The sequence below is a fragment of the Ambystoma mexicanum genome, chromosome 13, assembly GCF_040938575.1.
Source record: "Ambystoma mexicanum isolate Mex_15411 chromosome 13, UKY_AmexF1_1, whole genome shotgun sequence".
Taxonomy (NCBI): Eukaryota; Metazoa; Chordata; class Amphibia; order Caudata; family Ambystomatidae; genus Ambystoma; species Ambystoma mexicanum.
The window spans coordinates 130,964,663-130,980,001 of NC_090938.1; the positions used below are offsets into that span (position 1 = coordinate 130,964,663).

General features: G+C 46.0%; 1 protein-coding gene across 3 annotated transcripts in view; it reads left to right on the forward strand.

Moving 5' to 3' along the window:
- SLC26A8 (solute carrier family 26 member 8) overlaps window positions 1–15,339 on the forward strand; it is a 3,396,452-nt gene that overhangs the window by 3,020,279 nt on the left and 360,834 nt on the right. The gene's annotated exons all lie outside the window — the stretch shown is intronic.

The window sequence follows — 15,339 nt, forward strand, 5'->3', positions numbered from 1 at the left end:
ATCAATAAAGCTTCCACTCAGCTCTTACATTACCATAATCAATTTCTTTGGGAGTTGGGCCTCTCAAGCGGCCTTCCAGTCTTCCTTCTGCTGGAGTTTCTGCTTGCTTGCATGATGCAGAATTGCAGACCATTCCAATGATTTTAAGTCCTGGGATGTATGACCAAGATCTGAAGCTGAAGCGCTTTCCCCTTCATCGTCTTCAATTTGGAAAAGAGCCATTCCTGCTTCTCGAGACGTGAACCTGCTTTGCGTGCCCTCAATAGAAAAAGGATTCCAAATAGGAATGTCCATCTGTATTTAATCCCCCGATCCCGTAGTGCTCTAACAAATGGTTGCATTTCCCGCCGTTTCTGGAGAGTGATCTGGGACAGTTCCTGAAAAAGCTTAATTTCCTTCCCATTATAAGTGATCGTGTTTTGTTCACGAGCCGTTCTTAATATCTGCTCCTTTTGTTGATATAAGGTGCATGCAGCCAAGATGTCACGTGGGCGAGCCCCTGGATCGCTCCTTCTTGGGCCTGTCCTATGCAACAGATCAATAGAAACCTGCAGATTCTCCTCGCCCGGGAGCAAGTCCATAAAGATCTGGGTTATTGCATCCTTTAGCTGAGAGTCTGTAACCGTTTCTGGTAAATTTCTCACCCTCATATTTGAACGACGGGACCTGTTCTCCAAATCGTCATATTGGAGTTCAAGATTTCTTATAGCCCTGGCAAGCTGCTCTAGTGCAATGTCCATCTGTTTGCTTTCCTGTGACAGAACTTGTATTGCCGTTTCCTTAGCCTTGACCCGCTCACCCAGGGTAGCAATGTCTTTACCAAAATCTGACAACAATTGCTTTATTTGCATCGAAAGAGCCATGAATTGTGCCTGAAAGGTGGCTGAGAATTTTTCTAGGAACGCTTGAAAACTTGCAGCAAAGTCCTCTTTAGCAGCCGCCATAGACTTTCAATATTTTGTTATAGGGTGGGTTGCCTTTCTGAACCTATAGGGGCCCTCTCCGAGCCAGCTGCTCCCCAGAGCCTTTGCAGCAGATTTTGTTTACCTTGTGATTCCTTGGGAGGCGGCGAGTGATGTTTTTTTTTCTTTCTCCTCTGCATAAAACAGAATATATCCACCAAAATTAGCAGGCAGGGATTGAGATTACTGCTACATCTTTGCTCAGAAGCGTTAGGCTAATGTCATCTCCCCCTACGAGGTATATGCAAAGCGTCTTTGTGTTCAAGTGAAGGCTTTATAGCACTGCTTACCCCCAACCCCACTGTACTCATCTCCGATATTGATTCCCCCCGCTTGGGTGTATTCTGATAAGATTGAGTTGCTTACCTCTGAGTGGTAAATCCTTTATTGCTGATGTGCCAGCTAAAAGATTACTAACATGCCGTATATCTTTGCTAAATTTCCTGCGCAAATACTGCCATTCGCGCGCCCTTTGGTGAGCAGCATATAGTCCCTGCTGCCACCTACAATGTTCTATAAGGCGTTTTTGCCTCTGTAGTATTTTGCTGAACACAAAAGCGGCTTCGGGGCAGAAAAAGAGAGCTGTCTTTTACTTCTCATATAACCCCACCAGGCGGTGATAAGTGGGGATAGCGCACTGGCGCTTACCTAACCCTTTGCCACAGTATTTTACATTTCAGAGAAGTTGGTGCCACTTGGCTTTTATATGGGCCAATGCTGAAGATACTATATCAAGCAAGAGTTTTACCGGACTCTCCTGCCAATGTTCAAAAGTGATATGCAGCCTGTCACAACAGCTTTCCTTGCATGATTAATGTTCATTACGTCCTTTAATCTATCCACAAAGGCCCGTCTTCCCTGAGAGAGGTAGAAAGAGGCTGGGATGAAGAGGGGCGATGCTGGGATGGTAAAAGAAGAAGAAGAAAAGAAAAAAAAATGCTGATGGGGTCACATGCCGTATTTCTGCTCCCAGGCTATCTCTGATCCGTGTGTTTTCCCAGCGTTCTGTGTTACTGTCCACCCTCTTTGAAGCTGATAAAACAGTCCGCACAACTTTGTACTCACCAGCTGATTCACAAGCAAATGTAGCCATGGACTTACTATCCGCATCCGAATGTATCCCAAGCCGCTCGCGTGTGGTCATTGACAAAGATCCTTGAAGGCCTGCGCTACAATGTTGCAGGCTGTGGCTTATCCCATGGGACTCGGAGTGAGTCCGTGTCTCCAGTTACCAACAGTGCATTTCACGCCTCGGCCCGAAGATGTAAAAGGGTCCGATGTTCCAAGCCTTCAAAAAGAGAGCGTATACCAGCACGAATGATCAGCACTACACCCTATGCAGCCGAGGTATGCTGAAAGCCGTCGCTCCGGCAATTACATATAGTTTCCTGTACATTTACCGGCTTCCACATCTCGCCCATATGTTCCTTCAGCTCAGTGCTGCATTCCGTAACCCAGATAAACATGTACTTATCCTGCTTTATATAGATTACCGGCTGCTCCCAATTGCTTAAATGGAGGAGAGATGTGTAGACAAGTCTTCAGGCTACAGCAGCCATCTTGGAATCCCTTCCCCACGTTTTGAACACGAGATAAGGCGGACTCCTGAGCACAGCACACTCTCAAGCTTTCCCAGCCCAAGACGACAGTTGCGGTTCTCAGGTATCAGGACCTTCGGTGGTTAAGTCTCTTTTCTACAAAAAGTCTCTTGCCTCTGAGGACCTGATTTGTTCAAAATAATATTTCAAAGTTTCTTTCTGCTTGCACATTGGTTGATGCCTCTCCACCCCTGGGTCCCCTCTTCCGGGCTCAGACCTTTATCAAATGTTAGCCTCCCTCTTTCTGGTTCACTACGGCTTTCCTCAAAACCACTTTCACCTGTTGCATTCACAAGTTTTAATGTCTTTTTAAACAGTTCACTGTGGACATCCCTTTGTCGGGTTCACTCTTGTGAACACAATAATCATCGGGGGATCATGCTTTGTCCCGTTCTGTCGCCATCCCTCAATCGAGTTCACGCTTGCCAACCACACAGTTCCTTCTACTTTCTTACGATGCAGGATTCACTTCCCTTAGCTTTCCAATCATCTGCCGGTCAAAGACTTTTGACTGCACAGAGGATTTTGCTAGACCCCTGTATGACCACTTTGATCTTTTCCTTGCGCCTTTCCCAAGGCCTTCTGGTAGCGGTAGTTTCAAAAATAGGGTAATCACCCAGAGTTTCTTGAGTGAGCACCCATGTGGTGCCGGACCCCTCTGTGGCTGGTTTTACCCTCTCGTATTAACAGTCTTTTGTATTTTTCTCAATTTGTTGTTTGCTACTTTTGTTCAACACAGTTCGGTTTCTTATCCATTCTCCACTCGACTCACTGGCTGTGATGAACCGCTTGGCTTTTTTTGTCTCTGGAGTCAAGGACGGTACCACGTTAGCAGGCGTCTCTCCCTGGCTTGGTTATCAGTGGAGGAGGGCCCTGTGTACCGTTGACATCTGCTGCAACACACAGTGACTAATGTTTGCAGACTTACCTTTCCTTCCACGGAGGCTTCACGGGTCTGGGTCGGAAAAGGCAAGGTCGCTTCTCTACTTGTCACCATTTCAATTCTCTGCGCCTTTCTCCTCCTCTTGAACTGCCGTACTTGGATAGCTGTGTCGTTGTGCGGTCTACATTGCTCGTATTGTGCTCTCGTGCTCCATCTTTTATCCCTGTGGGGAAGGGAAAGGGCCGTGAGGTGTTTGTGATTCTGGTCAATTGCTTGACTTTGCCTGAACCTTGTGTTGAGACATGTAAGGTAAAGGGCTCTGGTTTTAGTCTGTTGTCTTTCGTGGTGTACGGAAGTGTTTGTGTCGGAAAAGGGGGTGGGGTAGAGTAGCCTACTTGTTAGAATGGGGAAAGGTGGTATAAGAAGGGGGATCCCGCGTCTCACCTGCCAGTGTCCCACTTCCACTCCCGAGGACCCCCCATCCAGGTGATCCTCCTGCACTGGTCCACCCCTAGGAACTGGATCCAATAGCGTTGGCCGTGTCCTCGCCACCGGATGACAGATCCCTGGGGACTAGTCAGGGAGACACCTTCAGGTTTCTAAAATATGTTGCATTGGGGCCTTTTCTTCTTTCTCATTGTGTTCTGCTCTCCTCGACCTAGCGCAGCTATCAAATGAGCCTTCCCTTTCTTCTTCCGGGGCTGTCGAGCCCTGTTAGGGAGAATTTCATAACTGGCTAATTTCCCTTACCTATTGAGTCCCTCAGCAGCTTGCTGAATTTCTAGGATTAATTTGTCTTCATCTGGTAAGTGTGTGAGCCTTTTTTCCCACTCTTACATGTGTTTTGCTGTGTGTGTTGTTACCATTTTGTGTGTTCTTGGGCTCTGGAGCCTCACCTACTCCATGAGCACCACTTTTCATGTGTGTTACACAGCACCTTCAGTGCAGTAACACAGGGTTGTCTTTTAGACTTCCCACTGACTCAATTTTTCTGGGGCTGACTATTGTCCCCCAGAAACATGTAAAGTTGCCATTACCTTTATGTAGTCTCTTTTAAACCACAGACCCAGTACACCCGATCTTACATGTAGTATTGGAAAGGGTTAATTCTTATCCCTTTTTGTCAGTGCCTCTTGGAGCCTTGTTTCGCTCCCTTAACATTAAGTCTTGGCTGGTGGCAGTGGTAACTACCCTAACTTTTCTACCGCGGTTATAGTATATAACCATGGTATTGTTTTAGGCTATTATAATAGCCTCGAACATAAACCTGGTTGACCAAATACATTTTACTTTGGCTCCGGCTGGGTTTATTCGCCATTTCTTTTTGTTAAAGTCTTTCTCATGTTCTTCTCCAAATCGGGGATGATTCCTTTGTTCGCTGTCTTTTCGCGGGCTTCTGCGCAGAAGCCCTCCTTAAGGTGCCTGAAAGTCTGGGTAGGCAGGATGTGAGGGAGGGGACTTCGGACCCCTGCCATAGGTTCCCTTGGTAACCCAAGTCGCACTCTTGTCTGATTGGCTAAAGGGACTGGCCTTGCCAGGCCAGCCACCCTGCAGTGTGATTGACAGCCAGGCTGTATGAATGGGGGAAACTGCATAAAAAGCAGGTCTCTGGGGCTGGACAGACAGTCGCCACTGAAACGCAAGAACCAATGAGGAACTGGAAGAAGAGGACCCTGACAACGACTGAACCGCCCGCTGAAGTCCTGCTGCAGGTCCAAATCTTCAGAATCCGACGACAGAGAAGATCCTCCAGGAAACTTCTTCCCTTGAGCTGGTGGGACCAACCAGTTCGCCCAAACTGCAAGCCAGGACCCCTCCTCTGGCCGAATTCGCTGTACAGAGCTACAGTGGGCTGGATAGCCAGGAAGGTCGGACCCTGCTTGGGTTTTAAGGAGTGCACCTTTTATACATTGCTTTGCTCTGCTGCTGGTTTCTTCCCTGGGTGGCGCAGGACCCTCCAGTCTTCCTACTTCATGTCAGCCCGACAGTCGCTTCAGGAACCGTGAGCCTGCAGGAACCACCAGGAACGTCCGCCGCAGCTACAGCTCCCTCTTCGTTTTAAGGTACTGTGCAAACCCAGTTGCTTGTTTCGTTCAGCCGCGGGGAAAATGTGTGAAATATTTCTCCAATCCGATGGCTTGTCCTTCTCTTCTCTTTGAACTAACTTTTCTACCAACCAACCTCGTCTGGACTCTGTGCCACGAACTTTACCGCGAAGTACCCTGAACTGTGTGATCTTGAGCAAAAGACTTTTGACCCATTGACTTTGGCCCTAAGCCTTTTCTAGCTGATCTACTCACTGTAGTTTCTCTTCTTCAATTGCCGTGAGTACTTACCTGGTGGTTTGATCTAATTTCTAATAACTTTGTCTTTCCCTCCCTTTAAAAATTGCTGGAGTGCCATTTTGCTCCCACTTCATTTTGTGAGCTTAACTTGTTTGGAATTTAAGGGAAGTGGTGCGGTGTATTTATGATTGTGATTTTTACCTTGCTTAGTATAATGAAATGTTATACAACTGTTGAGTAAATAAATATATATTCTTTTACTTAGAAACCTTGAGTCAGTGTTTGCCTGAATCATAGTTTTTGATGTCCTTTGTGTAACTATTTGATACTGCTCACTTACTCTTGAGATACTTCTGGCTGCTCTGCTACTGCTACCACTTTAACTGTGTAGTCCAGGCTTGTACCAAAGGTGAAATGGTACTGTCACTTGTAGTCTTAATTGTGTGTGGTGTTCCCAAAGAGTACTGCATATAATTCTGCCTAACAAGCCCCAATTGCCGCCATTGTCCTACTGTCCTCGTCTTCGGACTCCGCCGATGAGGAGTTGTTTCCGACCTCGACCGGCCATGCTTTTGCTTGTTTCCTGTTTCTGGATGTCATCCTCCTGTCCGGTGGTCATTGGCCTGTGGGGATACCCAAATACGAGCAGACTTTTGCGTAATGATCAAGACGGCCACTTGTGCTGCACGTGGTACCATGTGCTGGGCAGTTGCGTTTCCCATGTCGCTGCCCACCCGCCACACCACCTGCAGTCGTTGGGGTCAGGGATTCTGGGTCACCACACAGGCGTTTGGGTGGGGCTACTGTCGTCTCCTCGTGGTGGTGGTCAGTTGGTGACTGCCGCAATCATTGGAGTTGGCAACAGATGTAGTCTTTGCGGGGTTGTGCTCAGTTAGGCGGCTGTTGCATGTGTAAGCTCCCTTTGGCGGCTGTATTCTAGGATGCGGCGTAAAGTAATTCTTTTTTCTCTTAGTATGATTTTCCTTAGCTTCTCCGAATCCATGCCATTTATGATCTGGCATCTAATTTCATTGTCAACATTTTCGAATTCCCATGATAGAGCAAGCCACCGCTGCCGGGTGTGATAGACGTTGAGTGTTTCCGCCTCGCCTTGTACCGTCCTGCAGAAATTGAAGACCCCTGAATCTGGGTTGAGTTGTGGCATTAAATGTTGTGTGAGAGTGTCTTTCGTTGCTTTTTATTCGTTATCGCTGTCTGGCGCACAATGTAGTAAGTTGTAGATGTGTAATGTCTCATCCCCAACGTTCAACAGAAGGTGAGACCACATTTTCTTTGGCACGGTAATGTCCTTTCAGTCTATGGCTATTTTGAACTTCTGAATCCATAGGTCCCATCTTGGTCCAACTGATGATGGTTCCAAATAAGGGTTGAAAGAGGGTATGGTCATGCTCAGATGTCCCTGTGGTCGTGGTGGGAGATTGGGGCTGAACGTCAGTGCCAATTTGGCAGAAGTGGATCACCTGGTGAGGCAGACATTGTGGGGGGTGGGTGTCACCCACCCCTTGCTATTCACAGATCTTGTCCTGGACCCACCTGGTTGATGGAGCTCTTTGTGAAAAGTGCTTCTTTTCTGTGGTGTTGTTTTCTCTGTAGCTGGAGACACTTGCTCTGTGGTAGTAGGGTAGAGCCACACCGCTTGTGGGCCCCCTGTGTGGATGCACGTGTGTGGTTATTGGGCCCTTCGTCACATGCTTTCTGTGATGCCTGTTAATTAAAACAACATGTTTGTTGTTTTTTTTTGCGTGCTCTTGTGTGTCTGGGCCGCGATCCCGCTCATCGCCATTGTTAGGTGGCCCGCAGTGGAGAGGGACCTGGAGCCAGCATATGAGGAGCTTGTGCTGTACGCACAAACGGGCATCCACACACTTTGACCCCTTCCTGCGACTACACTGAGGCACGCTCCAGCGTTTACTGCATGTCTCCGCATTGGCACGGTGATGTGTACATAACAGTCAGCCGTGTGTGGGGGCAGTCAATGTCGGTGGGATCAGTGTGTGTGTGTGTAAGAGACATAGAGGTGAAATTAACTCATAGCTCCTTATATTTCTCTAATTTACACAGTCCCCAGTCCGCAGACGGCTCTATCAGTTGACAAGAAAGACCCAAACATCCTATCTTCACAAAACGAGCAAAGAGGCTAAACACATTTTTTTAAACTTCGAACAAACAGGTCTTCGCATTCCAGGTATGGGTGGTGATGTGCAGGGACCTCTGTGAGGCCATGCTTCTGTTTCCTGTTCCCCCTAATGTCGGTGTCAATAAGCTGCACTGCACATCGCAGGCTTGCTGATGAGGCTGAGAGACAGGCAGTTGATTGACAACCTGGTAAATGCCTTTGTTTGGGCTAATAAGGGCAACCCACCATATCGATCTCCATAACCCACTCTCTGCCGCCACCACCATATGCAGTACCCAGAATCTTGCCCAGTGCCCCAATTCTGTTTGGAACAATAGGAAAAAAGAGAGAATGATTACCCCACTCTAAATCCGAATGTTTAGGTCAGTGCACCACCTTTTCATTACCTCTGAAACAGTTGATAAATGTCACATGCTATCTCCAAAAAATTTCAAATAAACACATTTTATTCATATTCTTATGCAATGATATAAGATCAATTAAAATTACTTATGTGTTCCTTCCAAGACACATTTGTACTTGACAATTCTTCAGCAACTTTGTAAAGATATTGTACACATATTTTACCGAAGGTGTGGTTAGTACGTGACACAGTTCTTTTGCACGCTATAATTTAGCTTTCTGATAGTTTCACAAAAAAGATATGATATTAAATTCTGTTCCATTACAGTCACAAAAAGCTTTGTCACAAAGAGACTGTTGTTCTGGTCTTCAATTTTCTTTTTTTTAACCATTTTTATTTATTCAACGAAGGCTAAACATGATGCAAATATGTAAGGCAAAGCAAATGCATTCCTCCCCGACTCGTGTGCGTTAACGTTGACTTACCCTTAGTACAAGTTGAATAGGTGCCTTCGAAGGTTTTAACATTTAACAATCGCAATTCCCCCACCCCCTCCCTTCCCTCCCGGATCTCCAACTCCACAATCCCCGGCTTTGCATCCCTTTTGGCTCTGTGTCCGTATGCCTATGACCCCTGCAGTCCTTTAACGTAATTGAGCGTTTTTAAGGATTCGAGGCCTGTAAAAGTATGCTTCTCTTTCTTCTACAAAGTCTTGGAAGGGTTCCCATATCGACAGAAATTTCAAATATTTCCCCACCTTTATGGCACTTATCTTCTCCATGGCCATCACCCCAGACCTTAACCCACCACCAAATCACAGTTGGGCCTTCTTTAGTCTTCCATCTCTGGGTGAGTGTCATTCTTGCTGCTGGCAATAGGTGCATGACCAAGGCGGCTTTATTCCCAGGGGCTGGGTAAATAGCCTCTGCAACTGCTCCCAGTAAAATTACTTTGGATGACATTGGTAGTTCTGATCCTGTTATCACCTTTATGTGTCCCAATATTTCCTTCCTGTATGCTACTGCCCTTGGGCATTTCCACCACATATGGTAAATGTCCCCCCTCTCGCCACATTGCCTCCAGCAGTCCGGGGAGTATTTTACATTGATATTGAGTAGCCGGTTGGGGGGCATATACCATCTAAAGATTAACTTGTATGCTGACTCTTTAATTGCTGTGCACTTGGATGACTTATGTGCTCTAAGCCAAATTTGGCTCCACTCTACCAATTGTCCTTTGTCGGGAGCTTGGCTTCTAGTTGTGCGTTGTTCAGTAGTCTGTATAATCTTGTGATCCCCTTCAAATTGGAGCCCTCCTGCATGGTTAATTCTAACCCTGTCGGGGGTCTGGTTCCTTCCCTTTTCATTAGTGGATGGGCGATCCAGTGCCTTACTTGTGTATACTTATATCTTTTTTTCCCCTAGACCACATTTTTCCTTACATTCAATAAAGGATAAGGGGGCTCCCTCTTTGTACATGTCTTCTAAGGTCAGTGTGTCCCCTCCGGACCAGCCCTCCCAGAATTTCTGCTGTAGTCCGGGGGTGAAATCTGTGTTATACACCAGACGTCAGAATGCATCCAGTCCCCTTCGTGTGTTGTTCATGCCCACGGCTTTGTCCCAGCTACGTAATGCTGCTCTGGTGGCTTCCAATAAGTTACCATCACTTTCCCGGGCTCCCCTGGAGAGGGATTGTAGCGCTTTCCCCTGAATTGTCGTGGCCGCTTGTTCCAACCCACCCCAACAATTGAAGGTGCCCAATCCCCCCCATTTGAGCATCAGGGCTAATTGGGCCGCCAAAATGTATCTCCCAATGTCTGGGACCCCCAAACCCCCCAGAAGGGTTGTGCGAGTCAGGATCCTGGGTCTCTTCTTTTGCCAGATGAAGGTGTATATAGCTTTTTGTAATTCTTGAATTGCACTGAGTGGGGTATTTCAGTTGGGACCGCCCCTGCCACATAAATGCCTCATAAATGCCTCCACCAAGCAGCCCCTCAATACCTCATCTCCAGATTTACTAGACCCACCCTCTCTCGCCCCTCAAGAACGGCCAACTCCAACCTTCTTCTTGTACCCAGGTTCAAACGTACAATGTCAGGAGGTAACAGCTTTCCAGTAAAAGCAGCGCAATTCTGGAACTCCCTTCCTCCTACCTGCAGGGAGGACCTAACCTACCATCAGTTCAGAGCCAGGACTACCCACTGGCTTAAAACTCTTGATTCATAACGACCTTGCCAATGCCCAGATGTGTCACATGGCTCCCTACCTCATTGCATGTAAATATGTATTTAGCATTGCCTACAGTGTATATGCTCTACCATTCCTACTCGGCGTGATTTGTCCGGCACTGTAACCGCAGCTGGACCTCACCCTACTGTATGTATGTAACTAAGTTTTGCAACCCTCTTGCTGCCTCTGCGCCTGGCTACCCCCGGGTTAGGTGCGCATTATAAATAAAATACAAATACAAATACACATACAATAAGCGGGGAGGAGGGTCATCTTCACTTCTGCAATTCTCGCGAACCATGACAATTCTTGGGACTCCCATCTGTTCAAATCCTCTTGTAATTGCTTCCTTGTTAGTTTTATACCCAGATATTCCAATGTATCTTTTTCTCACACTAGGGGGTATGTCTCTTTAAGGTCTATGATAACCTCTCTCTTCTGTTATATTTTATGCTTTAGTCTTGGAGTAATTTAGGGTAAACCCGGAGATGCTGGCAAACTCCTAAAGTTTCCGGATTACTCTGGGCATCGAAGTTGAGGTGTTTGTCATAAAGAGCATCATATCGTTGGCGTATAGGGCGATTTTGTGCGTCGTGTCCCCTCCTTTCACTCCCCTTATTCCCGGATAAACATGTACATATCCTGCTTCATATAGATTACCAGCTGCTCCCAATTGCTTAAATAGAGGAGGGATGTGTAGACACGACTTCAGGCTACAACAGCCATCTTGGAATCCCTTCCCCACGTTTTGAGCACAGGAGAAGGCCGGACTCCTGAGTACAGCACACTCTCAAGCTTTCCCAGCACAAGACGACAGTTGCGGTTCTCAGGTATCAGGACCTTCGGTGGTTAAGTCTCTTTTCTACAAAAAGTCTCTTGCCTCTGAGGACCTGATTTGTTCAAAATAATATTTCAAAGTTCCTTTCTGCTTACACATTGGTTGATGCCTCTCCACCCATGGGTCCCCCTCTTCCGGGCTCAGACCTTTGTCGGGTTCACTACGGCTTTCCTCAAAACCACTTTCACCTGTTGCATTCACAAGTTTAAATGTCTTTTCAAACAGTTCACTGTGGATATCCCTTTGTCGGGTTCACTCTTGTGAACACAATAATCATCGGGGCATCATGCCTTGTCCCATCCCTCAATCGGGTTCACTCTTGCCAACCACACAGTTCCTTCTACTTTCCTACGATGCAGGATTCACTTCCATGAGCTTTCCAATCATCTGCCAGTCAAAGACTTTTGACTGTACAGAGGATTTTGCTAGACCCCTGTATGACCACTTTGATCTTGTCCTCACGCATTTCCCAAGGCCTTCTGGTAATGGTAGATTCAATAATAGGGTAATCACCCAGAGTTCTCGAGTGAGCACCCACGTGGTGCTGGACCCTCTGTGGCTGGTTTTACCCTCTCGTATTAACAGTTCTTTGTATTTTCGTCAATTAGCTGTTTGCTACTTTTGTTCAACACAGTTCGGTTTCTTATCCATTCTCCCCTCGACTCACCGGCTGTGATGAACCACTTGGCTTTTCTTGTCTCTGGAGTCAAGGATGGTACCACGTTAGCAGGCGTCTCTCGCTGGCTTGGTTATCAGTGGAGGAGGGCCCTGTGTACCATTGACATCTGCTGCAACACACAGTGACTAATGTTTGCAGTCTTACCTTTCCTTCCACGGAGGCTTCACAGGTCTGGGTCGGAAAAGGCATGGTTGCTTCTCTCCTTGTCACCCTTTCAGTTCTCGCCGCCTTTCTCCTCCTCTTGAACTGCCGTACTTGGATAGATGTGTCATTATGCGGTCTGCATTGCTCGTATTGTGCTCTCGTGCTCCACCTTTTTTTATTTTTTATTTTTATTGTGACATTAGTTTAGAAAAAGAAAACAAACTTTTTTGTCACATCATTTCTTAAGATTTTCCACCACTTCAACTGAAATTTTCTAATATAATTGTTACAAATCCATCACAACACTGTCCATGAAATGTATTACTCCAGATGTCAATTGTGAGTTTATGCCACAAATTAGGTAGCACCACCAATCTTCCATATTGCCATTTGTTGGCACGTATTTTCCCAAATGTAATGAGCGCTGCAATATCCTTTCTGTGCATTCAATAACTAGATGTTTTACCGATTCCACTGCATTCATGCAATACCGGCAATGATTGTTTTCCATGTTGATATCGTGCTTCAATATCTCTTTCATTTTATAGAGATTCAAGAGAAGTCTTATGAATTGGTCGCGATGGTATCGTGATGGAAATTTCGACAAATATTTTGGGAGTACACCAATTTCTTGCATGGAGGTGCCAAAATCCAGTGCTGTTACCAACTTCATTTGTTTTTAATTATTTACTATCCAGTTCCAATAACGGATCCTTTTTCTTGCAATTTGTGGTATTTGCAGTACTTGTTCCATTGTGATGTCTACCTCGTTTAGTATCTTTAATAGTTTCTCTTCCCAAATGTTGAGTAAGTCGGCAGATGTGTAATTACTCTTCACGCTTAATAACCTATAGGGCTTCACTGTTGGAGTAAGGTGTATTTTGCGCAAAGCCGAAATTGATTTCCATAGAACTGTGCCGTACAAGGATTATTTACATAGTTTGTGGCAAATTGCAGTGATTGAGACGTTCTGAGGGAGTTTGAGTATCTTTCGCCAAAACTTCCCTTCAAGTTGACACCAAAATCTTGCATCGATGTTCCAGCCTGCTTCACTACCAAAAGTTACTGCAGGTTCCACTTTTTGGAGATAAAATGTAAGCACCGGTATCAATGTAAATTTACCGTGCTTAGCATGTAATTTGGCCCCTTGTAGGGCCAACATCCACATTCATGAAGTTACGTCTTGCATCCAGCTCCATTCCCGTATTGAGATGTTAAATAAGACACCTAAATAGCAAATTCTGTCTGTCAATTCTATAGATTCTTTGTTCACCCACCACGTAAAGGTCTTGTCACGTCGGTGAGTATTTGGACCAAAGGATATTATTTTTGATTTTTTTATGTTTAATTCCAAATTATTGGTCTCAAGATATCCTTGTAGGGCTGTAAGTAATCTTTGTAGCCCTATTTGTGTAGAGTCCAAGAGCACTATTTCATCGGCATAGATGACCCAAGTTAGGGGCTGATCATTTGCTTTTGGTGGAAAGGTCCTAGGTGGTTTTAAGGTCATTGGTAGATCTGAAATTAAATGTTTGAACAACAACGCTGCCAATGGACACCCTTGTTTCACCCCTTTTTTTGTTTTTATTTCGTCAGTTAGATCTCCTTGTGTGTTTAAACGTACTCGAATCGAGGTATTTGAGTATAGTGCCATAAGTGGATGTAACTAATTTTCTGGGCAGCCACAGGCTTTCAGTTTGTTCCATAAGGCCTGTCAGTTAATACTGTCGAAAGCCTTTTTCAAATCTATAAAGGCAAGGAACAATCTATTCCTGTATTCTAGGGCTTCTGGTTTTACCATATTGAGAAGTATCAGATTTAGTTCTACACCAACGCCCTTTGTGAACCCGGTTTGCCGGACATCTGCTAAATCGGTTCCTTCGAATGGATTGTGTCCTCCCACATATTCCTCATCTTGTGATAATTCGTTTCGCCGGCTTCACTTCATCGGAAATTCTTTTTCGGCAGAGGGTGCTGTGCTCGAGGCTGTGGTGTAGAATGTCCCTCGACGGGCTCCGTACTGTGTCGACGTCACCGATAAATGGCTCGAGCCGCGCCCCGGTGGCTTCAGTTCCGTTTTTCCAATTGCTTCGCAACTCGTGAACGGCGCGCTTCAGGATTTTTTATCAAAAATGTCTTCTTCTTCGACCGCTTCGACACCCAAGACGGGGTTTAAGAAGTGTAATGATTGCGGATCGAAGATGTCCATTACCGATCCCCATCGAATCTGTTTATGGTGTCAGGGCTCAGACCACCGAACAGGCGACTGTGGCTCTTGTCAATCTATGACAGAGAAGGCCCTCCATGAGAGGAAAAGTAAGTTGGCGTTGGGGCGGGAGGCGTTGAAGGGCTCTTCGAAAGCCTTATCAAAAAAACATAAAAAATCATCCGACTCTAAAGAATCGGAACGCCGTAAAAGGCACTCAAAGAGATCCCGATCTCGTAGTAGGTCGAGGCGATCTTCTTCGTCTTCCTCAAAAAAGCTCAAGAGGAGACATAGATCTCTGTCGTCATCGTCCGATTCGTCAACAGAATTGGTTCGATGCCCGACTAGATCGGATTCCCCAACGAAATGGGAGAGCTTTAGGAAGAAAATGTTGCAGGTATTCGAGAATGCGGCCTTGACCCCCTCGAAAAAACTGCAGAAAAAACAGACCCCGGTTGCTCCTCTGGACGATGCAGGGAAGTCGGAAACTACAACGGTCAAACCGAGTAGTACCCATAAGTCTCGAGTCGACAAGTCGTCCAGAAACCCTCGAGAATCGAGTATCTCTCCGATCCCTCATAAAAAACAAAAATTGTCGAAGTCGGGTGCAACTTCATCGGCGCCGACGGCTCCGATGTCGAAGCCTATGTCATCGTCGACGCCTCTGTCGAAGGCTTCGTCGAGTGTGTCGAAGGTTCCTTCGACTTCTTCGAAGGTTACATCGAAGAAAACACTGATTCCATCGACAACTTACGAGGAGGAAGAGAGAAGGTTTACACCTTTACCAAGAACAGACTTTTTTAAGTCCATGTCTTCGATTTTTGAGGAATCTGGTTCAGAGGAAGAAGAGGTCACTCCTTTTGGAGTAAAATATGGGACTAGACAAATTCCAGCGGAGTTAGTAGATCCTCAGACAAAGATGAGAGACCTGTCTGAAACTTTACATTCTAGTGGTGTTGATACATCACTTGAATTAGAGTTTGTTACACCTGATCCGGCAGATCACACGGATTCA